The sequence below is a fragment of the Equus asinus genome, chromosome 12 (assembly GCF_041296235.1).
Source record: "Equus asinus isolate D_3611 breed Donkey chromosome 12, EquAss-T2T_v2, whole genome shotgun sequence".
NCBI classification, from domain to species: domain Eukaryota; kingdom Metazoa; phylum Chordata; class Mammalia; order Perissodactyla; family Equidae; genus Equus; species Equus asinus.
In genome coordinates this window covers 55199861-55226658 of record NC_091801.1, presented here as the reverse complement: position 1 = coordinate 55226658, position 26798 = coordinate 55199861, and the positions used below count along the sequence as shown (strand labels likewise).

General features: G+C 36.8%; 1 long non-coding RNA gene across 1 annotated transcript in view; it reads left to right on the top strand.

The window, feature by feature from the left end:
* The window catches only part of LOC123275685 (uncharacterized), a 144928-nt gene extending 125066 nt beyond the window's left edge, over window positions 1–19862 (top strand). The window contains exon 3 of the long non-coding RNA XR_011493299.1: window positions 19748–19862. This is a non-coding gene — a long non-coding RNA (uncharacterized lncRNA). The remainder of the gene's footprint in view (window positions 1–19747) is intronic.
* Window positions 19863–26798: the final 6936 nt, after the last annotated feature.

Here is a 26798-nt window from a genome sequence, read left to right as displayed (position 1 = left end):
CACCTCCGGGCATTGCAATTTTTACAGGCAAAAAAGGGATAGATTCAAAAGGCCTAAAGGAACATTCCAGCACAATCTATCCTTTTAAAAAGCTTTCCTGGAATCTCAGCCAGTAACAGCTAATTGGTTAGAACTAGACACATGGTCAACCCTGGACCAATACTGGAAGATGATTAGGGAGAAAGGAATTGTGGATAGGGGTTGAGTCAGCCAGAAACATTCTGCCATAAGGTTTGATTCTAATTAGAGTTGAAAGGAATATTACAGATTATTTGGCACTCCCTACTGAGATCTGACAGACGAGAAAACTGTGGGCCAGAAATGTCTGAGATCCACAGCCAGGTAATGGCAGAACAGAGACTAGACTAAGATCCAGCTATCACTATTCCTAGGCCATTGAACATTCCATACATCTGCACATGGGCCATTAGAAGGTCCTACTTTAGAAGCTGTGAGTCATTTCCAAAGACAGAATTTAGAACACTGGAACTTTGTTTCAGCTGTCTCCAAAGGAACCTTCCCCTTCCTATAAATCTTCAGAGCAACAAATGAGAAAACAGACCTGCCAGTCCTTCTTTGACTTAAAAGATGGCAAAATAAATGGTTCAAAATTTCCATGGGACATGGCCTCCATAAGTTGTTCTCTTGCTCTGTGTAACTTGGAAGATTGTTTTTTAAAATCCCTAACGCGAAACAAATTCATTACACAATGCAAATCCAAAAGTTTTCAACTGCAATCCCAATTTTTTCTCTTTTCCTTTAGTATACCCTATCATTGATTATTTTTTAAAAAATTTATTTTTGCTATCAAGTGACATTACTCCTGACCCTTGACCCCCCAAAATAATGTTTTGCTAAATCTATGCCTCCTAAATAATTATCATTCCATAATTTTTCAGTCTCCCCTAAAGACCAATTTAAGCTCCTTAGGTATGATATTCACATTTCAGGAAAAATAAGCATAACTGCATTTCAAGCGACTAATATTCTACAAGAGTATTGAAGATTATTTCTCCATATCTATGATTTTTATTATGAGTAAATGCAGAGTAAGTGGTAGCTATTATTAAGTTTAGGTTGATATAAGTACAAGAACAAGACAGTAGATACCATCTTTGAAATAGTAAATCATGTTAAAACAGAAATCAACTGTATTTTTTATCATATTCAAACACATTTGGGCCTGAACTTCTGGGATTCTTATAGTTTTTCATAACTCTATCATTACATTTACACATATCTGCTTAGCATATATGTATTTAAACCATTCATCCATCTGCTGTCATGTGCAGTTATTTTATACCACTTTACAAATTTGTTCAGCAAAATAATCTTGCTACCACCACACTCTGTTAGGGAGAATGATTTCTATGAAAATTCTACTTCATAAGCTATCATTTTAAAGAGGGAGGTACAGTAAAAAGATGTTTTATCACACGTTTTGTAATAATCCTGCATAGTTTTTCTAAGTCAATTTTAATCTGTTTGGGGTGTGTAGTTTATCGGTTATATTTCAGTTTCCATGGAAACAGATGCAATCATCGCATACACATTCTGCAGCTGGGTAGACAGGCGGGCTCCTCTGAGACGTTAACTTGCAAATAAAGCAGTGTGTGAGTAAGAGGCAAGCATTCTTCTCCTCCAGGACACTGAGTACACTGCACTTCTAGGACACCAGTCTCAGGTGATAGCCAAAGCAAGGCTTCCAAATGCAACTCTTTCTCCAGGTTTCTCATGGAACAATTGAGACATCTTTACCCAAGGCATAAAGATACTTCCACTTCTGCTTTTAGAATTTGGGACTTAGGTTAAATAAAACACAATGGAAAACTGTACACTAAGTACCTGGTTCTCATCCATTTCTTAAGACTTCCTGTGTTTCTGAAGTGGAAATTTATAAAAACACAGTTCAGCTGTTCTGAAAGTAAAACTTAGATGATGATAAAAAATAAAGTTGTAGAAGTCACTGCAAAAAAAGTAAGAACTGAAGAAATTTCTGTAACAAAAATTCCTTCAGAGTCTTTCATGACAGACATCTTGAAACGGCGGAGACTGTGTATTCATTTGGCTACTTGTTTTGAACACAGTGAAATGTTTTATACGTAGTTGACTCAGTTAAAGGAAAAATGCTTTACATTTTTGGTGTAGAAAATTGCAAATATATACAAAAATAGAAAATGCAATGAACCTTTATGTACCCATCTCCCAGATTCAGTTATTATCAATATTGTGACACTCATTTTATCTATAAATCCCATATTCTTATTTTGACAGATTATATTAAATAAAATCATGTTATTTCACTCATATATATCTACTATATCTCCAATTGATAAGGATATTTTTTAAAATAAAACAATTATGCTGTCATCTATAACACCTAAAACATGAGAAATTAATTCCTTAATATCAGAAATATCCTACTTTGAATTAATAGTAATAATATGAAAAAGATAGATGTTAACAGTTATACATTATTTAAAAGGCTTGAAATAAGTCACTTCCATGAAAAATTGTAAATGATTTATTTTTCCCACGGAGAACAAAATACTTTTTTCTTTAAGAAAGAACTTTAAGATAATAAAAAATTATCTTAAATTTTTTTAATTTCTTATCTTAAATTATCTTAAGTTTTTAAGATATTTTTATTATCTTAAATTTTTCTCATCCTCTTTCTAGACGAGGCATCAACTTCTAGTTAGTTCCTATCATTTTACAATAGTTTAGGGAATACCCATTGAAGAAGTTAATTTTAATTAATTTAAATAACATTGAGGAATCTGTCATTCAATCTTCAATTCCTCTTCAGTTGGCCTAGAGGTCTGTACCAAGAGGTTACCATTCCCCACATGTCTGTCATTGCTTAAAACTAATATGTTTACAAAATCTCTTTCATTAAAAGACATTGATTAAGCTATTTCTCCAAGAAAACCTTTCTCTTAGAATGACTAATGTTCTGTTTGTTGAGTGTCTGTCTTTGACTTTCCACTTAACTTCTATGAGAGTCTCTCTGATGTTTTTCTTTGTCTCTCTGTTCTTGACTTTTCTGCCTATTTCTCTATACTGTGAATATTTTTATCTTTATTTTTCTTTTCCTCCTTTTTTTTTTATTGCCAATCTTCCTCTTTTTGTTTGCGGGAGAGTGGCCCTGAGCTAACGTCTGAGACCATCTTCCTCTACTTCGTATGTGGGATGCTGCCACAGAATGGCTTTCATGAGTGGTGTAGGCCCATGCCCAGGATCCAAACCTGCAAACCCAAGCTGCCAAAGCAGAGCATGCTGAACTTAACCACTGTACCACAGGGCCAGCCCCCCATTTTCATTTTTTATTTCCTCTCTAATCTCTGCCTCTCCTTCCTAGTTGTTAAATTTATTGTCTATAAGGCAATATTCCCTATTCTTAATTTTAAAAATAGACGAGAGAAACATTTGGAGCTTCTCTAAAAGAAAATTAAATGGTTTGTCACTTTTTTAAAAACGGAGGTATAACTGACATATAACATTATATTAATTTCAAGTGTACAATTTTATGATTTGATATTTGTATATTTTGTGCAATGATCACCACAATAAGTCTAGTTAACATCCATCAAAAATGGTTTTTCACTTGATTTTTTCTTCTTTCAAAGTAGTAGTTCTCTTAGCATGTTTGTTTAGAATACCTATTTAGCCATTCTGATAGGTAGCTTTATATTGCATGTTTACTGAAGGTGATTTCCAAAAAATTCTAAGAAGTTTTGTAAGTAGGAATTTTACTCATTCTCACAGCTTCTATGCTGATAGATAAGAGCACTATATGAAGCTTTGACTTCTAGAAAGGGTCACGTGGTTTAGGAAGTTTCAAAACTTCACTCAGCAGATAAGTGCAGACCCCTTACTAGTGCTCAGTGTTTTACTTAGTAAATGTATGGTTATTCCAATTGGATTCTAGCATTAAATACAGATTTTGTGGGCCTCGTTAAAGTTTTAAATCTGGAGGACATCTTAGAGAGAATATACCCTAAAAATCCTTCATTTTACTGGTTGTGAAATTGAAACCAAGGGAGGCTGACTTCCAAGGATTGCCTCATATGTTCTAAATGGAGTTAGAACTAGAACCAGAACCTTAGTGCAATGACTACCAGTTTAGTACTTTTCCTACAATTTCTGGAAATAAGGGATGATTGCATGTTACATGGTATGAGAGGACGGTGCTCTCTCACATCAGGATAACATGCACTGTGAGTTGTTTTTCCAGGGTGCCCGATCCTCCTACGGTCTTTGACACAGTGGATCTAGAACATTAGAACACATTAGGTGGACACCTGGCTAGATCAGGAGGCATGTAAGAAGGTTTAATTGGCTTTTATTAGCATCATGGTAGGATGCAGCTGATGGTAACTTACTAAGAATAAGTTAGGATACTCTTGCAGGGGAATTTCAAAATGGGAAACTCCTCTCCAATGAAGCAGCAAATATTGAAATAACTTTAGAAAATGGCATTCAAGTTTGCATCTGTGAAAGGGAAAAGTCCATTCTTTTCTCCACTTTCAATGACCTGACATATCCGTTAGCTTAATATAGTCCCTGTCCTTTTTGTTCTGTTTCATTCATAAGTTCTCAAAGAGAATGTCACTTGCTTTAAGCATAAATGGGTACACATGCTACATTCTTGTTGTGAATAAAGTTCCTTGAAAATAATGATGAGGAGGAAGAAAGTAACACACATGCCCTAAATACTCATTTAAGTGATTTAATCCCAATGACTTTTGCTCTGCAAAAGCAACTTCAGGAAATGTGTTTTGGCTTTTCAACCCTCAAATGGATGAGCTATATTTTAAGGCATTATTCATTTTATTTAATATTAGCTATTTTTCTCATGTATTTTTAAAATTATTGGCTTTATGTATATTTATGTTTAAAATGACTCCCTTTTATGACACAAAATTTCATTGAAAGCCTACATTATCAACAACTGGTAGCCTTTCAATAGGTTGGAATTAGAACTACTGCTGAAAAACCATGTCCTTCATTCTGTGTTTCCAATGAGAAAAATAAATAAGTAAATATTAGAAATGTCACTTTGGTGAAGTTACTAACAACCTTAAATTATAGGGAGGTGCCTTTAAAGGGGAAAAAAAGGATGATAAAACACGTCTACTTGAAAATGGCTTCATAGTTTAAGCAAACAGCCTTGCCAAAAAAAAGTCCCGCCCAGCAGGAAATGGTAAGAACAGCCTTAAAATATTCCAGAGAAATAGACTGTTTCAATAAAAAGAGAAAAAAAGTCAGCCCACAACATCAACTGAATTTTGACTGAGACTGTCAAAGACTTGGGCTGGAAAAATGCAATACTAGGGAATCCAAAATCCTTAAACAGTATTGGAAAATACAGTCTCTAGGGAAAATAATGTAGACTAATGCATAAAAATAAAGTATAGATACTAATCATATGTTGCAATTCAGTCTTTTTTTTCTCACGTTTAGCTTCAAGTATAAAACTGAATGATGTCACAATATAGCTAATTAATTTAGTCCAATATTAATTAAAGTGTACTCACTGAGAATACACACTTCCAGATCTCTATACATCACATCTAACTCATGCTGTGAACTTTGAAATTATCCTTACAAAAATATCCCCTGATATCCTGAAAAAAGTTGTTAACTTGTAGCTTTTCTCTAACTACGGTATCAAATAACAAGCGAGAAACATAAACAGTATCTAGTCATAGGATTTGATACAATGAAAACACTAGGGACTTCAAAGTTTAAATGTTTATAGCCTAGTTGTTACTCAATGACCTTGGATAGGTTATTTCAGTTCTCTGAGCCTCAGTTTTCCTTATGTATAAAGTGGGACTAGTGATATTTACCTTATTGGGTCTCCTTTACGACTTACAAAAGATTATATATATCTTGGCTTAGTGCATGGTTGATGCTCAATTAATATTTGTTTCTTTCACTGTTATGATTAGGAATAAAGCTTGAATTAAAACCAGGATATTTTAAAATGCAGACCAGTGCTCGTCCCCATAGATTACACAAATTGTTGCAGTAAACTGGAGGACCAACCTGAGAAGAAGGCTGGGGAATAAAGATTTGTCTAAGGAAAAAAGAAAACAATCAATTTTAGAATGTTTACATGGACAGTATGATAAGCAAGAAGAAGACCATGTAAGAATTAAATATGGAAATGATGCTCAGGCTTCTGTATTTCCAACATCGAGTGTATCATAAGAGTCTTTGTGGAAACACAACTCTAAAACACTGTGTTGTGTTCTGCCTTTTATTTTAAATTTTTTTTTGTAAATCTCAAATTTTCTCAATGAAGCCTGGTATTTTTTTCCGATTCTTAATAATTTGATTCTCATAATGTATACTGTTGAGATATTTATTTTACAAAATATACAGGTAATAGTTAAGGGACTGGTGAGCATTTGTACAGAACACTGCCAACTTTTGGTTAGATTTTAATGAGAATGGCATATGTTTTAAGTGAGCTGTCTGGAAATACGTTTTTACAAAACTCAGAATGGGCTAGGCAAGATAAATCTAAAATATATTTACCTTTATTTAACAGCTCCATTTGTGGTTGGATATAGTGTTATCTGGTCAAATCAAAAGGATTTCCCCTCTTATTTTCTATTTACTTAGTTTCTAGAGAGTGTTCTGAAAATGCCACTATTTTGGTAGCAACTGTATAAATTTAAATTCTCAGTTTTTGTCCTGTGATATGAAAGGGCATGGTCACCAAAGATGGTCAATTCTACTTAAGAGGTCATGTTTTGGGAAAGCTGAAATATGCTAAACGGCAAACTAAAGCTTCGTCATACTTACTGCATGTTGTCACTCATACATTCCCATATAAGATTTGTATTTTAATTTTCTCTCTATATGTATCTTCATTTCAACTCACCTTCTCGGGTAGAAAACAAGAATTGCCATGCCAAATCCAGAGGAGGCTAACTCTGTCTTCCATTCTTTCATCTACCCATCCTTAGAAATTTCATGTACTCCAATGACTTCAATCCTCCCATTTATTCATCTTGCAACTCCTATCTTAACCTCTCTCTTGAGTCAAATTCCAAACCTACATTGCTAACTTCTGGCTAGATGTCTCCTCTTGGATGTTCCACCATCACAGAGCCTCAATATGATCAAACTGAATGTTCCGTTTTCTGAAATAATTTTCCCTTCTAAACTGTCCCAAAATTACCTTGAATTTTCCTTCTTGCTCTTCCCCCACATCCTGTCAGTTACATAATCGTATTAGTTGGTTAATTCATTCAATCTTTAAATAGTTCCTGAGTGCACACTGTGCCCCCAAGAACAGGCCTGAGAGCTAAGAATATCAAGCTAAATCCCTGGGGCTGGCCTGGTGGCACAGTGGTTAAGTGCACATGTTCCTCTTCAGCAGCCTGGGGTTCGCTGGTTCGGATCCCGGGTGCAGACATGGCACCACTTGGCAAGCCATGCTGTGGGAGGCATCCCACATATAAAGTAGAGGAAGATGGGCATGGATGTTAGCTCAGGGCCAGTCTTGCTCAGCAAAAAGAGGAGGATCGGCAGCAGTTAGCTCAGGGCTAATCTTCCTCAAAAAAAAAAAAAAAAAAGATAAGTCCCTGCCCTCTAGGCTCACAGTGAATGGATTTCAGATTCTTATTTAAGTCTTTCACATCAATTACTTTCTTTCCATTCCTACTGCCAGTATTTTAATCCAATTTATATTCTTGTCAGGAAAAGACCCTTGCAGAAGTTTCTAGCTGGTGGTCTGTCTGCTTCTACTCTCACTGTTCATCCCCAGCCTGAGCCCCTATCCCTTATGCTCTATCTAACCATACTGTTCATTACCAACAGAAGAATCTTCCTGAACTCTGTTTTGCAGTGTTGCTTCTTTGCTCATATGCCCTCAATGGCTGCTATTTCTGGCAGAATGATGTTCAAACCTATTAGCCTGTTTTTCAAGGATTTGTTCAACCTGCTTCTCTTGTTCAGCCTTATTTCCTACAACAGAACTGTTTCTGAAAGCTTGATCCTCAGGTTCCCTCAATCAGAATCACATGGCCATCTTATTAGAAACACAGATTTTTTTTGTCTGCCAGTGAATCAGTTTCTTGTGCTTCATCTGAAAAATTGAAAAGCAGTCCCTGACATCTGGGAGCTGGCCTGGCATTCACAGTGAGGCCTTGGTGTTCTCCTCTTGAACACAAGCAATTTCACAGAACAGCAACATCAGACAAGGCCACGCGGTGACTGTGATGACCAATCTGTAATCAAGTTTGAGCACAGACAAAAACAAGAACATTGTCCAAACCACAAAAATGGCCAAATATCCCCCGTCCTAGATAGTATGATTGATTGCTGCTTCTTTACTAATTACAGTTATAGCATTGCTTGGTTCTTTCCATCTTCCAGGTAAGAATTAAGATACCAAGTTCTAGAATTACCTCTGCTGCTTGACAACATCTAGTCCAGAGCAAAGCTCTGCTTTCTTGGGCCCTCCTCAAAATCAGCAGTACAAATCCAAATATTATAACTCCTTTCTAACACCCTCTTACTGAGATGCCCCACGGTTCTCCATGGTTTGTGGTCTCCCTCTTTGCAATGAATCAATAAACCCAACCTCCTTCAACTACAGGTGTGTTCCTCATGGTCTCTGGCTGGAGGGCATTAAGAGATCACATGAATCCTCATTTTATCGATCTCCTCAATTGAATCCAAAGTTGAGGTTGAGAACCACTGCTACAACCAAGCTATTCTCTATGTTTTCCTATAAACAAGTCACTTATCTAAATCCTTCCTATCCTTCAAAACCAACTTACTTCCCCTTCACCACTGAGGGCCCCTGACCCTGACATCCCACATCATCTCCTCCTTCCCTGAACTCATACCAGTGACATTCATTTGGAACTAAGTACAAGACACTGCATTGCTCCTCATCTTTTAGCATTGCATGGCCTTCTTCTCCTTAAATGCTTTAGATATTCAAAATCAGACTCTCCAGAGAAAAACCAATTCCAATAGCTATCAACAGAAGAATCTTCCTGAACCCTGCTTTGCCGTGTTGCTTTTTTGCTCATATACCTTTAATGGCTGCTATTGCCAGGAGAATTAGTTCAAATATTTTAGCCTGTTATGAATGAACAAGCTGGGGCTGTTCAATATCAGATCCTTCAAAGCAGAGGATAGGAAAGTGAGCAAGTTCCAGGAATGTCAGGTCTCTGTCAGGGCCAAGCCTAAGAAAAGGCCCTCAAGATGCCTTCAGAGGCCAAGTAGGAGAAGTAAAAATCTCACATCATTGAGTATGGAGGAGGAAGGTAAATAAATGAGGAAATGAATGAAAAATAATTGTTGTGCTCCTAGCAAAATTATTTATCAACAGACATGTTTGAATGGCCCTACATGTTGATTTCATTTCTCCCCAATGATTTGTCTCTTTTTGAAGAAAGCAAGTATATGATAACTGGTCTTTTTTTTTTTTTTTTTTTTTAAGCCTTTTTACCTCCATGCATTTATTCCTTTATTCATTACAAAAATATTTTGGGTGCACTTTCCATGTGTGAGGCCCTGAGTTAGTGACTGGTGGTACAAAATTAATCAAGAAAGACAGGGCCGTGCTCTCATTAAAAGCCCACAATTTCTTGGATAGAAATGAACAATAACAGATTAAATTACTTTAAATTATGCTAGCTATACAACAAGGGACTATTGGACTACCTGGGAGGGATTCCTGGAAGAAACAACTTTGAATGGAGACCTAACAGATTAGGAGGAGTTAGTAATTTTATAGCATTGCAGTGAATCATTTAATATATGTGTTAAAGTCTTTTAAAAATGCACTTTAGGGGCTGGCCCAGTGGTGCAGCGGTTAAGTTCGCACGTTTCCCTTCTCGGCAGCCCGGGTTTGCCGGTTCGGATCCCAGGTGTGGACATGGCACTGCTCATCAAGCCATGCTGTGGTAGGTGTCCCACATATAAAGTAGAGGAGGATGGGCACGGATGTTAGCTCAGGGCCAGTCTTCCTCAGCAAAGAGGAAGATTGGCAGGAATTAGCTCAGGGCTAATCTTCAAAAAAAAAAAAAAGTTGGGAATTTCACATTAAAGAACAGAAATGTTAAAAAAAAATTCACTTTATATTCACTTGCTCAAATGAAGATTTCTATAGACCAAGGTTTAAGAAGTTATTTTCTGGGGCCGGCCCCATGGCTGAGTGATTAAGTTCACCTGCTCTGTTTTGGCAGCCTGAGGTTTCATCGGTTCTGATCCTGGGTATGGACATGTCACTGCTCATCAGGCCATGCTGAGGCAGCGTCCCACACAGCACAACCAGAGGCACTCACAACTACAATATACAACTATGTACTAGGGGTGGAGGTGGGGAAAGATTGGCAACAGATGTTAGCTCAGGTGCCAATCTTTAAAAAAGGGGTGGGGGGAAGAAAGAAGTTATTTTTCTAAGGTTTTACTTCCTTTCACTATGCTCTGACAATCGTTAGCTGCCTTCTTTTAAGATAGATACTTCATTTTTCTGTCTCTCCAACATTTGTGCTCTTTGTCTGTATCATTTTATGTGAGCGCATCTTTCTGTCCTGAAAAGAGTTCTGCGCAGGAAGATCTTATGAAGCCTCCTTTGATAAATATCACTTGCTGATTAGTGTCAGATCAAAAAAAGGATCCTCCATTGGGGAATATTATGACACATCATAGGTATTGCCTTCAAACATTCCCAGGAGCTGCTGCAGTTTAAGTGCATTACTTTTCAATTGCTTTTTTCCTAATATTGTACAGGCTACATGGGTAACAAATGACAAGAAGGCAGGGTCCATGTCTATCTAAAGCAGTATGTCCTCCCAACACGTAGCATATTTCTTACACCACATCATAATGCCCATAATATAAAGAAAATGATAATATACCTTTGCAAAAATTGGAAACAATGTAACTAATAGTATAGAGAGGCAGAAGAGGGTAGAAACAAATAACCCAGAGTGCTTTCAATCTCACTAGAATCAAGATGGTAGCAACTTGAAATGATTCATGTATAGTGATCCAAAATTCTTGTGGTTTCAGAGAAGGTATACAGAAATAAGTCACATATACTCACATTTCAAATAAGAAGAACTTGTGGTTAAAGGAGGATTATTGAACGAGACATGATCTTTTCCTTAAGCAGCCTACAGTCTAGCTGAAGAGACAAGTCTAATGAACAAGAAACAACCTGGTAGCAATTAAATGCTAGGCATGAGGTGCTTAGAGCCTGAGCTATGATGGAGGCAGAGAGAATGAGGAGGAGGAAAAGGAACACGCATTTAGAATTTAGAGTTACACCCTTTCATATGCTTGTCTATGTCAATTTGCCCATTTGAAAATATAAATTCCTAGAGGGGAGCAACCATGGCTGTTTAATTGACTGAACTCTGATAACTAGGACAACTTCCACATCAAATGTCTTTCAGTGTCCCAGTCTGTGAGGTAATTCTCGCTTCTCTGTAGCTGCCTCCATTAAGGTCAAATTCACCTACATCTTCTCTGACATTTGGGGTTAAACTCTTAGGTACCAACTTTTCCACAGAGTGTCAATTTTGCTGGCTCTCTGATCCTCCAGCCTTGACATGCTGACTAGCGCGAACTTTGGCATATACTTGCTTCTCTTTGCCTTAACTGACCTACTTAAATGTGAAATATTCCTGTCTAGTCCTCTTCCTGAAATGAATTCCTGGCCCTATTCTTTCCAGGCTGGACTGCCATCTGATACTCTTGCCCCCTTGTATTAGTTATCTATTGTTGCACAACAAATTACCCCAAAATTTAGTGGATTAAAACTGAACATTTATTATCTTACACAGTTCTTAGGATCAGGAATCTGGGAACAACTTAGCTAGATGGTTCTGGTTCAGTCTCTCATAAGGCTGCAGTCAAACTGTCAGCTGGGGCTATAGTCACCCAAAGGCTTGAATGGGCCTAGAGGATCCACTTCCAAGCTCACTCACATGGCTGTTAGCAAGAGGCCTCAGTTCCTTGCCACATGGGCCTCACTATAGGGTTGCTCATTACAAGGCCCCTGGCTTCTCCCAGAGTAAATGACCTGAGAGACAGAGAGACCACATTGCCTTATATTACATAACATCATTAGTCCCACCTATTCTGATCATTAAAAGTGAGTCCCTAAGTCTAGCCCACACTCAGTGGGAGGGGGTTACACAAGCATGAGCATACCAAGAGGCAGGGACCAGTCGGGGCAGTTGCCAAGGCTGCGTACTACACCCCTTTGTAAGGTGACTTCTTAGTTCTTCGTCTGACGTAGTTACCTTAGTTTGCTCATATATTTAACTCTTTCATGAAGTTAAAGTGAATTCTAATCTGTTTGCCTGTGAAGCAACCTATATGAAGTTATATGAAATTATATTTGAAGTTAATATTTATAGTTTAGCCTCAAAATAAGAGTTCCTCTTCCTCCTACTGACAGATTTGACCTTTCTGAGAATGAAAATGTACTTGTCTTTTTACCCAATATTGTCTTCCACTGAAAACTGTAGGTTGTTATTTCTTGCTTATTTTGATTTGTAAGTCTGTCAGGATAACAGCACAAAGCAATCATTAAACTCACAATGTCAAGAAGCAAATGGAGAATTCTTTCTCCTCCTTACTGCCAACTGAAAATTTTCATATCCAGATCCTTCACCATTCAGTCAACAAGCCAAACCCAATTCACTGAAAAAGTGAACATTTGCCAAATGTTTTCTTAGTTTACTTATATCAAATAAAGGACTGTATTAATATGAGGACTGGTTTATTTCATAAATAATTGAAATAATTCAGGACTTCAGTCTTCAGTGTTTGGAGGAAGCAAAAATTCAGCAACTAAAACATAACCTACTGTTACCATGGCTTGACTCTGGGCAGGATTCTTTGCCAGGTGTAAATTGGAAATTGGAAGTCTAAGTCATGGCCTCTGCCATTCAGGAGTTTACAGTCGGTGAACATGTTACAGCTTGGTTCCTAAAACCATATCTACTGTCACTAAGAAAGCAAAGACTGGTCTGATAACCCTCTTCTTGCCTTTAAGAAGGCAGCAGAGATTTTGTCCTTTCTTAAATGCATGCGTACTTTGACAACACTGGAAGAATTTTCTGAAGAAAGAATTATGCTAAAACACCCATGATGGCAGATACCCATTTATGCAGAACATTCTCACATTCATAGATTTGTACATAAATCCTGGGTCAAGTGTATGAACAGAAAGAAAACAGGACTGTATTCCATTCTCAGTTCTACCACAGCTATGTTAACCTCAGCAGGATCTCTGAGTTTAGTTTCCTTAAAAGTGAAATGGGAATAATAAATACCTACACTTGCAGATTTGTATTGATGATTAAAGTGTGTTAAAATAGTAGTAAAGGGGTTGGCACATAGTAGGCATTCAGGAAATATTGATTCTTTTTCCTTTTGTGTCTCATCAAAATGTGCTGGAAATAACTCTGCCAGGGAGCTTTTTCATATAGCTGTTGCTTTTCTGGCTCCACTGGCAAATCTGGGTGTGGAGGGAAGCTTTTCTACCTTCTCCATGCAGGACATTATATTGTTAACCGTGTTCTGGACACTTAAGAGAGAATTGAGCTGAATATTTAAGTACTCCCTGAAGTCAATGCACGATTTAGAAAATTATGTATATTAGAATGTTATGCTGCAATATGATACATTAAGTCCCAATGAAGCTGTGGTTCCTAATTCAGATTGTATTAAGTTTCTCTGCTTAAATTTTATTACACTGTAGATCATTGATATCAAGTGAATCAAGCCAACTATGAAAGCATCACTAATAAGAGAAAAACATTTTAATGTATCAAGAAATCACTCTATTAAATTTTACACAAAATATATGACCTATTTCAGAGACATTTGCTGGAAAGTTGCTAATGTTGAGATTTATATTAATTTATGTTTACCAAATGCTTTACAATCACCTTTATTTCCCATTCCCAAAGACTTCTGACAATGGATCAAATCAAACCACCAACTTGGAGAAGCAATTTTGCTGAGGCAGAAGGCACCATTGCCCCACATGCCAATTGAAAATTTAGGATAATTTGGTCTACAATATCTTGTAGTAACCCTTTTATTGTCAAAATAGCCAAGCTGTAGTCTTGAACCTTTTCTCAAAAACTCTATCTTCCATTAATTGAAAACTGTATTGTCTCCCAAACCTCCTTCACTTTGACCACAGAGCCAGGAAGAAGTCAGCACACTCTGCATCTTCTAGTCCTTCCAAGCCATTTATTATTCCACTAGAAACTTTCTCTCAACTGCTTTTCTCACTAGAACTTAATGTAATCCTCTTTTTGTCATACCATCTCAGTTTCCTTGTCCCATCTATGCTTGATATATTTTAAACAGTATTCCAACCATGCTCAGTCTTCCTCATCTCACACTACCCACATTCACAAAGGACTGATATGTAAACCATGGTTCAATTTTTAAATTTACTATGATAAATATGACTATGAAGAAAACACAATTACTCATGTTGAAAATGAGTCCATTTTATCCTTGTAGACTAATTTATGAGGAAACCTCAGTAGAATCAGAAGGCTGTTTGGTGAACATGGAAGCAGAGTAGATAGAGTTCAGTAGATGATATTCCTAGTTAATGTCTTTAAGCCATAATTGCCTGATGCTTCTCTTCACTAAAGACCATGCTGGTAAACAGACTAGATATTTGACCAATTTGTAGGAGACAATGCTTTGTAACTATATTGAGAGCACACAAAGCTTCTATAGTATTTTTTGCCTTCCTCTCAATAGGTCCCATGCAGATTTGAAAACATAGGATATATTCTTTAGCTATAGCCTATCTTTTCTTTACTCAAACACAATATGATTGATTAGACTTAGGTATTTTTACTTGATAAACCTTGGGTATTCCTATACAACCTTAACCACCCATTTACAAGTAACTACGTTTATTGAATGTTACACCATGTTATTCTTCCAAAATTCATCATGAGAGGGTGTTTAGACACCTCTTGTCCCCCACCTCACATTCTCTTAATGTACTTCTAGCTGAGGTCCTGCTATGACAAAAACCTGTGCACAAGTATAACTAACGTGACAGCACCTTGCCCCTACTGCAATTTCTTGCTTTGTGCATCAGGGAATTTTTGCTGTAGTTCCTGTGGAAGCTGCTCAGCTATTTTGACTCACACATAAGCCTGGAAGTATAAGTGAGTTAACACAACATGGGATGAGAATTGGTAGAGAAATTCTCCCCCTTCCCTCCATTGAGCAGACAATTCTGAGGTGTGTTCCAAACAGCTCCTCAGACTATTCCCATATGATAAAATCACGTTGGTTGATATGCCATATTTTTAAAAGGAATGTGTTTCTTTTCTCTTGAAAAATGTAGGACTCCGGGATATTTTGTTTTTCCCATTTTCACATTGGCAAGTAAACATGCCATCATGACTTTCATAACTATTTTATCAGCTCCCAAATCAATATGCATATTTTCTAGAATATTTAAACCAATTGAAAATATTTGGGCATTTTTTAAAATAAACACAGCATGAGAAAAATTTTAATGAGAAAAGTAAGTAAATAAAACATTCAATTGTCTACATGCTTCTCTTCTATTCACTGTTTTAGCACAAAAAAGTGAAAATCTGGAGATGTGCCCTTAGAAATTAAATATTTTTCTCATTTTAATTGATGGAAAAATGTTATAGAAACTAGTCACAAAATAAAATTACTGCATTATACATATAAAAAGTATAAAAGCCCTAGTACATGACATAGTGTATGAATTTGCCTCAATATGATTTCCCATTTAATACCTTCCCTTAAATATTGCTACAAAATCAGAGGTCGGCCAAACATTTTGGCAGTGCTAAGAAATTATACTTTAAATGCAGTATGCAAACACTTATTTTAGTTCTCTAATCTTAATTCAGAGAAGATGGAAAATACAAGTATTCAGTCCCCAAAGAAATATTAACTCCTCAAACTGGGCTGCTTTGGAATAAAAAATCCTACATGTGTGCCCTGTGAACTTAGTTAATATAACTATGAGTACTGTAATTTCTGCATTTCCTGATTTGTACTAAAATTGTAAGTATATTAGTTTAATATTTTATAGGGGTTTTGGAAGACTGCTCTTGAAATTTTCAAGGTATAGGGTTGTCATTTCTCTGGAAGGAAAAATCCAGCATCTGACAATAATTCTCTGCAATCTTTTACTTGGACAAAGGCATTGATTGGTTATAGTCATGGCTTTTCTTCACACACAAGTTGAGCAATTTCACAAGTAAAGAGGTTCACTTTTTTCTCTTTTTGTTCAAAATAACAAAAACTATCCATCATGCCCTCCCTATGTCTCTGTCCTAGTTTCATGAAAGCATTAGGTCTTATCCCAGGCACCCTGATTAGTTACCTAGTCACCATAGTTTTAGAAAGAGAGAGTTTTTATCTGAATACTCAGATTGTGTTTAATGCTTTGCAGCAATGCCATTGACCTTATACATTGTTCTGTCTGTTGTTTTTATTTCTTTGTTTTTGTGTCCCTACACATCCACATGGCATTCTGTATTGATTACTGACAAAAATTTACTCAAATAATAAACTTTCTCATAATTCTAAATTATTTTGTGGAAATAAGTTTATATTCAGATGCATAGATAGATTACCCTCCCAAAAAAGTATGTAATTTCATAATTCTAGACTATTTTGTAGAAATAGGTTTATATTCAGATGCGTAGACTAGGCTTCCCTCCAAAAAAAGTATGTAATTTTATTTTCACATGGTCAAAAAAACCAGCAAACTTCTTGTTTATTATCTTTCACAGCAACATTCATGCACATCTGAAATTTTGTGTATATAATGACATTACCTAGAAACTTCCTGGAAATAAAAATTCAAGAAAGTAGGCAGATGATTTTATAATTATCCAGGTCTGATTTTAAAAGTAGTATAAAGGGAACTATCTCTGTGGCCGAGTGGTTTAAGTTCCATGCACTCCACTTTGGCAGCCCCGGTTCGCAGGTTCGGATCCCAGGTGCAGACCTGCTTCACTCATCAGCCATGCTGTGGAGGCATCCCACATACAAAACAGAGGAAGACTGACACAGATGTTAGCTGAGGGTGAAACTTCCTCACCAAAAAAAAAAATAATAATAAATAATAATAATCAGAGTAGCTAGCATTTACCGAGCACTTCTTGTTAGGTACCTATGATGAGGAATAATTAGACCTCCCCAATCATTCCTGCTCTATTGGGTCATTTCTATCAACATACGATAATGTTTGTCTCCTTAAAAAAATCTTTTGTGCCTTTTCCCTCAAGCTACCTTCTTTTCTTCCTCTTCTCATTTATAGAAAAATATCTTAAAAGTGTGTGTATTCATCATCTTCACTTTCTTCTCTCTCTTTTTTAACCCCCTCTAATCAGGCTTTCATTCCTCCACCTCACTGAAAATACACTCTTCAAGGTCACTAATTTTTGCTGAATCCAATGGTCTATCCTCAGTCTTCATCTTACTGTACCTTTTCCAGGGTAGCATTGGACAGTAATTGATCAAACCTATTTCTTGAAAAACTTTCTTCTTTCAGCTTCAGTGGCATTACACACTTGTTTTCCCTCCTATGTAATTGGCCACTTCCTTTTTTCTAGCTTTTCGTACTCTTCCTGGCCTCTAAATTTTTAAGTGTCTCAATTTTAAGGTTTCTTTGTTACTGCTTGCATAGAACTCTGGCCTCTGTGGATAGAGATCCTGATTCCCAAAGGGAGAACATTTCTGCTGGGGTACATAGCAAGAGTCCAATTGAGCTATGAACTACAGCTGCTGCCTGGGCACTTCTGGCTCCCTGTGTACAGGGACCAGTCAACAAGATAAGGATTCACCATTTTTGCAGGGGAAATTGACCCTGATCATCAAGAGGTAGGGCTGGTTGGAATATGTGGAATAGGTGATTCACTTGGGTGACCCCTGCTACTCCCTTGCCCAAATCTGATGGTATATTGACAAGTATAGTAAATCTGCCCAGAGAAGGGCAGGGTGCTCAGATATCTCAGAGAAAAGGGGCTGGGACACACCACCAGGTAAACCATATGGACTAGCAGAGATGATAGCTGAGGGTGAGGGGATTTAGAATGCATAGTAGAGGAGGGAGACAGCCAGTGTTAGCTGTGGCCCTGTGATGAGTGCAGGAGTAGGAACTCTAGCTTGTCCCACTAACCTTCCTTTTCCAAATTTCCTTTAGGAAGAAAGGCTCATAGGGAGCTGCTTGTGGAAACTATGCAAAGATTGAGGGGCATAAGGGGTAGATTATGATAGAAACTGTGATTTATTTCCCAAGCTTCAGGGAATGCTGCCGGAAGATGACCCTCAGCTGTCAATATTCTATAGGGATTTCTTCAGCTGAAGAAAACTGCCTTGCCCAAGGTCATGCCCCCTTTTCAGGCTAGCTAGTATCCAATGACCAATCAGCACAAGAGTATAAAAGTCCAATCCCAGCACCCCAACTCAAGACAGCTCTAAAGGGCCGTCCTGGCTGCACGGGTACACACGGGGTCAGCTGAGGCTTTGTTGGGACTGCAGTGCAGCTCAACTTCTTCCTTTGCCCAATATCACTTCATTCTCCTTTCTTCAACAAGTGTTGATCCTGAAAGCACTCGTCAGTAAACTTTCTATATGCTGATCTCCTTCTCAAGGACTGCTTCTGAGGAAACACAATTGGAGATAATATTATATTTTAATATTTTTGATTGAAGAATGCAAGCACTCTCTTCACAGTGCAAGGGTGGAATTGATATTCTTGCATTACTTGTTCTAGGATCCATTTCTCACCCTTCCCCTATTCTGTTCTATATAGCAGAAAGCTGGCTCCTAAGACTACATTTCCTTGTCTCCCTTTCCAATTGACTTCCAGTTAGGTTTACCAATGGGAGGGAGTGTTAGGAGATTGGATGGCAGGAAGAGGAAGTGAGTCAGGGTATTTTGACCTCTCTGTCTGCATCTCTGGTGGTACCTACATGTCCTTTGTCCCCCTGGACAGGCCGTATCTCAGTTGTCCCACTCCCACTGAGCAGCCTCTGCTGTGTTTATAGCTCCCACTGACTATACCCAACCCCTGAACTCACTACATGATTGCAACCCAGGCATATAACTAGTTACAATTCCTGAACACACCAAGTGGATTTGTGCATGCTTAGTACATGTTCCCTCTGCCTAGAATACCCAGCCTTTTTTTGTTAGACCAACTCACATTCACCCTCCAAGATTCAGTTCAGGTTTCACCACCTCCTTTAAGCCTTCTCTAACCCCAGTCCCATTCCCAACGTGTGTTCCTTCAGAAGCTTGTGCTTCCCTCTATCACATTACTTAGTGTATTAATTTGTAATTATATATTTACTTGCCTGAGCAAGACTGAGACTTCCTTAAGGGCAAGATTGGTCTGATCTTTCATATTTGTATTCTAATGCTAATATAGGGCATCAATAAGTGTTTTTGACATGAATGAATGGCATAGAGACAGGCTTCTGTATGTCAAAGGCAAATGTTTATGTGACATAGATTGGAAAATACATATTTTGGAGTCAGAATGTCCTAGAATAGAGACTTAGCTCTATATTTAATAAGAGCTTTGTGAAATGACCTTGGGCAAATTGCTTAACCACTCCAAGCCTCAACAATTTCATAAGATTATTATAAGAATTAAAGCAATATTCATAATGGGTATGCTATCATTAAATATCATTCTTATCTGTTGCAGCCTACCATGCCGCAGACAGAAGGCTGAAGCTTTTCACCTATAGTTCTCATTCAGTCCTCCAAACAAATCTGCAAAGTTGATGGCAACTCCATAAAGATTAAAAAACAACAGCAAACTTAACCTCACAGAATTTACTTAATTTATCTAATGACACACAGTGTGTTAATCAGGATGGGCTATGCTAAGCTGCAGTAACAAACCAACCCTGAAGATTCAATGGATTAACAGATAAAGGTTTATTTCTTACATACACAAAGTATGCTGTGGGCCCAATGGTTCTCCTGGGTACCTTCATTCCAACTTTTCCTCAGGGGTCCAAGGCCGCTGTGTTTGCATCTATGCCATCCTTTCAAGTTCATTGCAACAGGGAAAGAGTGACCTGGAGGTTGGCTGCACATTGGCTTTTAAGTGCATCAATCAACTGACACACATCACTTTTAACCACAGGACATTGCCCAGAATTAGTCTTGTGGCTCTGCCTAACTATAAGCAAGAAGCAAATTGTGGAGGAACATAAGGCTATTTAGTGAATAGTAAATATTTCTGCCATACCTGGCTGGTAGGCCAGATTCAAAATGGTGCTTTGTATGCCTAATATGCTCCAAAGCTAGGTTTGCCAGATAAAATACAGGATGCCCAGTTGAATTTAAATTCCAAATAAATGAATAGTTTTAGTATGAGTATATGAGTCCCACGCAATGTTTGGTACTTACTTATAGTACAAAATTAAGCATTATCTATCTGAAATTCAAAGTTTTATTTGTTAAATCTGGCAATCTATCCAAAGGCTATATGTTTCAGTCATGATAAAACCTGTTGCTAATCTGAAGTAGGGAATTATTGCCCCACCTAAAGGTATTTAAAAATCTCTAGCTAATGGAAACAAATGCAGGTTGAACTTTGCTAGCCACTTGCCAATTCACAACTTCAACTACCGCATGTTATAGCTTAAAAAAAAAACCTTGAAATCAAATTTAAAAACTTGGATCTTCCTAAACTCCATCACCAACTAAAGATGTAGCTAGCCTTCCGCAACTTAAGCTGCTTGAATCTTACCTTTCCTTATTTGTAAAATTAGGAGATTTGCCTGGAAAATTTTGAGTGCCTTCTTCCTCATAAAACCTTGTATTCCATAATATATTGTGTTACTTTTGTGGCAATGTGTCAGGATATTTATGAAAACATACCACAAATAACACTTCTGAGCTCTTGCTCTCAAAGTAAGCTCCTCAGGAGGCCATACACTTATTCTAATGATAATGCTGTTGCTTAAATCATTTTTGGAAAATGTAGCAACATATTGAATATCTCTCTGGTGGCAAATTATTTTTCCATGAAAATGGGTTTGATTTCTTGGAACCAGACAAAAGTTATTCAGAGCCACGTCCAATGGTTGGTCAAACTGGAAAATAAACAGAAATTCTGGATGAAATATGAGATGAGTTTATCAAATAAACAAAACTGATTAATTTTTGAGAATCTTAAGTCACAAGTTAAAAGCAGGTAGTTTTAAGAGAGAAGTTTAAAACCTGAACTTTGAACAACAGTCACGTCCCTGGAATAAGCACATTGCCTCTGGCTTTGAAGGACTCACTCAACTGGATGTGTAAGTTCTGCAAGTTGGTTACAAAAAGTCACCGTCTATCAAGAAGCTGGCGATTCATGGCTATTCATGACAAAGTATTGAAAATACAATTCCACATGATTTATTACCCAAATGCTCTTGAAAATGACTTTTATCCTGAGACACAGTTCCTTTTGGGTGAACTTTTCAACTAGTTTATTTAAGAAAAGAAATACCCAATCCTGATGGTATTCCACCTCTCAACAGAAAACACACATACGTGCATACATATGAAGCTTTTTTTTAGTTCATCAAATGATTTTAAAAGTTCAAAAATTTATACTCCACATTGTAAAGATTATGTAACACTTGGAGAAAATAGGAAAAAATGTTTCTTTTTAATGGAAAACAATATGTCACAATCGAAGATTAATTATTTTACACAAAAATGCAAAGATTTGAAAATAAAACATTTCTAGACAGAAACAAAACAGAGATAATCAAATAAATAAATCAAAACCACACAAGTTTGCTACATTTCTAGGCCCAGACCAATAGGCCAATAGGGTATGTTTTATTGAAACAACTATGGATAGAACTTAAATTATCAAGGAAGACAATTCTGAGAATCCCCCCCCTTATCTATTTTCTCCCCAATCTCCAATTGTCTCTTCTCTTCTCTTTTCTTTTTTTATTTTTATGCAGTACACATATGTTTTTGCATGGTGTGTATGCAAGCACACACACAGCACACACATTTAAGAACATTAAAAATGCAATTCAAAGTCATTCTTGGGGCTGGCCTGGTGGCACAGCAGTTAAGTTCACATGTTCCACTTTGGTGACCTGGGGTTCACCAGCTGGGATCCTGGGTACAAACCTGTGCGCTGCTTGTCAAGCCATGCTGTGGCAGGCGTCCCACATATAAAGTGGAGGAAGATGGGCATGGATGTTAGCTCAGGGCCAGTCTTCTTCAAAAGAATAAATAAAAAATAAGTAAATAAAAGACAAGAATGATAAAAAAAAAAAGTCATTCTTGAGCACAATTTGGAAATATTCATCTAAAAACATTTAAATTGTACATGCCCTGAACCAACAATTCTAATTTTAGAAACTTATCTTAATGGTGGCCTGCCAAAAGATATGTTCACATCCTAATCCCCAGAATTTTATACGGAAAAAGGGTCTTTGCAGATGTAATTTAGTTAAGGATCTTGAGATGATAAAATGATTCTGTATTATCTGGGTGGGCCCTAAATCGAGCAGCAAGTGTCCTAATAAGATTAAGGCAGAGGGAGATTACACAGACAGATAAAGAGTTGGGAATGATGCAGCCACAAGTCAAGAGATGCCAACAGCCTTCAGAAGCTAGAAAATGGAAGGAACATTATCTCCCTTAGAATCTTAGGATCAGTGTGGCCCTGCCAGAGTTCTGATTTTTAGCCTCTAGAACTGTGAGAGAATAAATTTCTGTTGTTTATACACACCAAATTTGTGATAATTTGTTACAGTGGACTCAGGAAAATAATACAGAAACTATCATAAAATCAATACATATGATCAGTGCAGTCTTATTTCTAATAGCAAAAAAAGAAAATAGCATAAGATGGCTACAATAGAGGGATCATTAAAAATTATACTGTAACCATATGACAGAATATAGATCTTATAGCAAAGTAATATTAAAGAATATATTCAAAATACATAAAAAGGCACTTTGCAAAACAGCCTGCAAAGTATAAATATTATTCCATGTTTATTTAAAAAAATATTGGGTAATAATATCCAGAATATATAAAGAACTCCTGCAACTCAACAACAAAAAACCAACCCAATTAAAAAATGGACAAAGGACTTGACTGGCTATTTCTCCAAAGAGGATATACAAATGACCAACAAGCTTATGAAAAGATGTTCGACATTACTAATCATTAGAGAAATGCAAATCAAAACCACAATGCAAATCTCACACCCACTAGAATGTTTACTATTGAAAACACAAAACAGAAAGTAATGTGTTGGCAAGGATGTAGAGAAATTGGAATCTTTGTGGACTGTTGGTGGGAATGTAAAATGGTGCAGCTGCCATGAAAAACAGTATGGTAGTTCCACAAAAAATTAAAAATAGAATTACCATATGATCCAGCAGACCCACTTTTGGATATATATCCAAATAATTGAAAGCAGGATCTCAAAGAGGTATTTGCATAGCCATGCTTGTAGCAGCATTATTCACAATAGCCAAGAGGTGAAAGCCAGCCATATGTCATTGACAGATGAATGGATAAACAAAATGTGGTACATATATACACTGGAATATTATTTGGCTTTAAAAAGGAGGAAAATCCTGTCATATGCTACAGCATGATGAACCTTGAAGACATTATGCTAAGTGAAATAAGCCAGCCACAAAAAGACAAATACCTTATGATTGCATTTATAGGAGGTAGCTAAAGTAGTCAAATTCATAGAAAAAGAAAGTAGAATGGTGGTTGCCAAAGGCTGAGGAGAGCGGTAAATGGGGGAAATGTTTTCTAATGGATATAGAGTTTCAATTTTGCTAGACAGAAAAGTTCTGGAGATTCATGGGACAAGAATGTTAACATACTGAACACTACTGAACTGTACACTTAAAAATAGTTAAGATGGTTAAAAAAACTTATTAAATTGTATATTTTAAATATGTACAGTTTATTGTATATCAATTATGCCTCAATAAACCTGTTTAAAAAATATATTGGTAAGTGTAATTTTAGCAAGTGACTAAGAATACAGATTCCAAAGTCAGACTGTCTGGCCTCAAATCCCAGCTCTGCCACCTACTAGAGGTGTGACCTTGGGCAAGTCATTTAATAACTCTATTCCTCAGCTCTCTCTTCTGTAAAATAGAGTTTCTAATAGTACCACCTTATGGAATCGTTCTTTGAATTAGTTGAGCTAATATTCATAAAGCAAGGTTTGTGCTAAATAAATGCAGTGACCTGCGTTGAGATTGACCAAGCGTCACTCTTGCTGTATCTCTACGTACAAATATTAACAGATTATTTCCAAGTGGTTGTTCTACCAGAGATTTTAATTATTTTCTTCTCAGCTTATCTGAATTTTTAAATATTTTACATATATGTATGATTTTTATAACAAAAGCAATAAAGACTATTTTATGAATAAGAATAAGTCAGCTGGTTCATCTAGTTTAGAAGTCTGTCTCTCTTGGTAACACTAGGGAAATCATTTCTGAGCAAATGTGTGTTATTATACTTCAGAATTCGTTTTAATATTTTTAGCACTCTTTATTATTGAAAAAAGAGAAAGGTACTATTACATGTGTATGAGAAAAACAGAGTTAACAATAACAACCTGTAACTGTTGTTTGAAAATTATGGCTTATAATACCCTAAATTTTTATAGTAATATCATTGGTTATTAGAGTAATTTCCTAACTGTATGTAGCTTGGGCGACAATAACACAAATTAAATGCAAGACTGCAGAAGTATTTCATAGTGATGCCTTATTGACCCATTAATTTTGCAACATTGGGAAAAGCCATGGTAGATTTGCTGTTGATCCTGCTTTTCCCCTGGACTGAGTCCGTTCTGGCCTGCTCTCTCTCTCATTACAGTGATGACGGCTGTATCCAGATGCTAAACACTCAAGAGACACTCCAGTACTACAGTGTTAAACACTCTGAACACTTCATCCCCGAAGAATGCAGCATTCCAAGGGAAAACAGGCCTCCTTCTGACACTAGTAAAATTGTGAAGGTGTGTGATAAATAAGGCATCAAAATGAGAGGCCACAAATTCTTAAAGGTACTCTGCCCCTTGCAGTGAGTCCCTGCTCCTCTTTCCAACGAAGACAAAGTCAAATATTTTATTTATTTATTTTTTTAAAGATTGGCACCTGAGCTAACAACTGTTGCCAATCTTCTATTTTTTTTCAACATTTTTCTCCCCAAATCTCCCCAGTACACAGTTGTATATTTTAGTGTCGGTCCTTCTAGTTGTGGCATGTGGGACGCCGCCTCAACATGGACCAATGAGGAGTGCCATGTCCGTGGCCAGGATCCGAACTGGCGAAACCCTGGGCCACTGAAGTGGAGTGTGTGAACTTAACTACTCGACCACGGGGCCAGCCCCGTAAGTCAAATATTTTAAATAATAATAAAGCTTGTAAATACACACCAGTAGAAACAGCTACAAAATATGTTCAAATGTAAAGTGTTAAACAATAAGCTATTATGCAGTTAAGAAGGCTGTTCTACATAGAAATCAGAGAATAAATAGTTAGAGATATAACTAAAGATCATAACGTGTAAAATGTCTTAAGCTATTTGAAGGGATTTATTCTGAGAGGATGGGCAGGAATATTTTGTCCTTAGGACACTTGTTTTTTCCACCTTCTTTCTTTCCTTTCTTTTTCTTCCTTCCTACAGAAGTTTTCATCTCTTCATATCCACAAAACAAAGACTATGGGATTTTAAAAGTACCATTTATTTGAAACATCAACTTTCTAAAGAAATACAAAAATTTTTAAATCTAAAATAATGAATTTTATCTATCAAGAATACAAAGTGATGGCTTGTTTTTCAAACAAATAAATTTGGCTATAAACTAGAATTGTATTTCCATTAAAAAAATCAAGACTATTTTAACCAAAACTGTGTAAAAGGTTGTTTCTAAAATGGCCAATGCCTAAATTTCCTAACAAAAATGCAAAATAACTTGCTTCAGAACAAGAAATATAAAAATTATGAGTATTAATTAAAATTTACTAAACAATAGGTTTATTTATTTTGCTGAAGTAATGTGTAATTCCTAGTATTTTTTGTTTCTTTTTACTTTTTATTGTGGTGTAACTGACATAAAACATACAAATTAAGTATACATCTTGATGAATTTTTACGTATGTTACAGCCATGATCCACCAAGCAGATCAAGATAGAGAACCCTTAAAAGATGACATTCCCAGGGGCTGGCCTGGTGGCGCAGTGGTTAAGTTCCCACATTCCGCTTTGGTGGCCCGGAATTCGCGGGTTTGGATCCTGGGTTGCTGTGGTAGGCGTCCCACATATAAAGTAGAGGAAGATGGGCAGAGATGTTAGCTCAGGGCCAGTCTTCTTCAGCAAAGAGGAGGACTGGCAGCAGATGTTAGCTCAAGGCCTATCTTGTTCAAAAAAAAAAAAAATTACCTTTCCTTCAATTTTAAGTATGTAACTCTTCCCTGAGGATGTTGTTAAAAGTGTACATTCCTAGGCCACAGTCCCAAGGATTCAATATTAATAGGGCCCCTGAGACTGAATATTAAATAAGCACCTGCAGTTAGAGAAACTCTGCCCTCGAAGGAAGTCTAACTTAGAACTCTAGAAGTCCACTACTCTCAACTTTAAAGATAATTTTATTGGGAACTCTAGGTGGTTTTCTACCGAGGAAGAATATATATGACATTTGCTGTCTTTGTGTAATTTTAAATTTTAGTGTTGTTTTTTC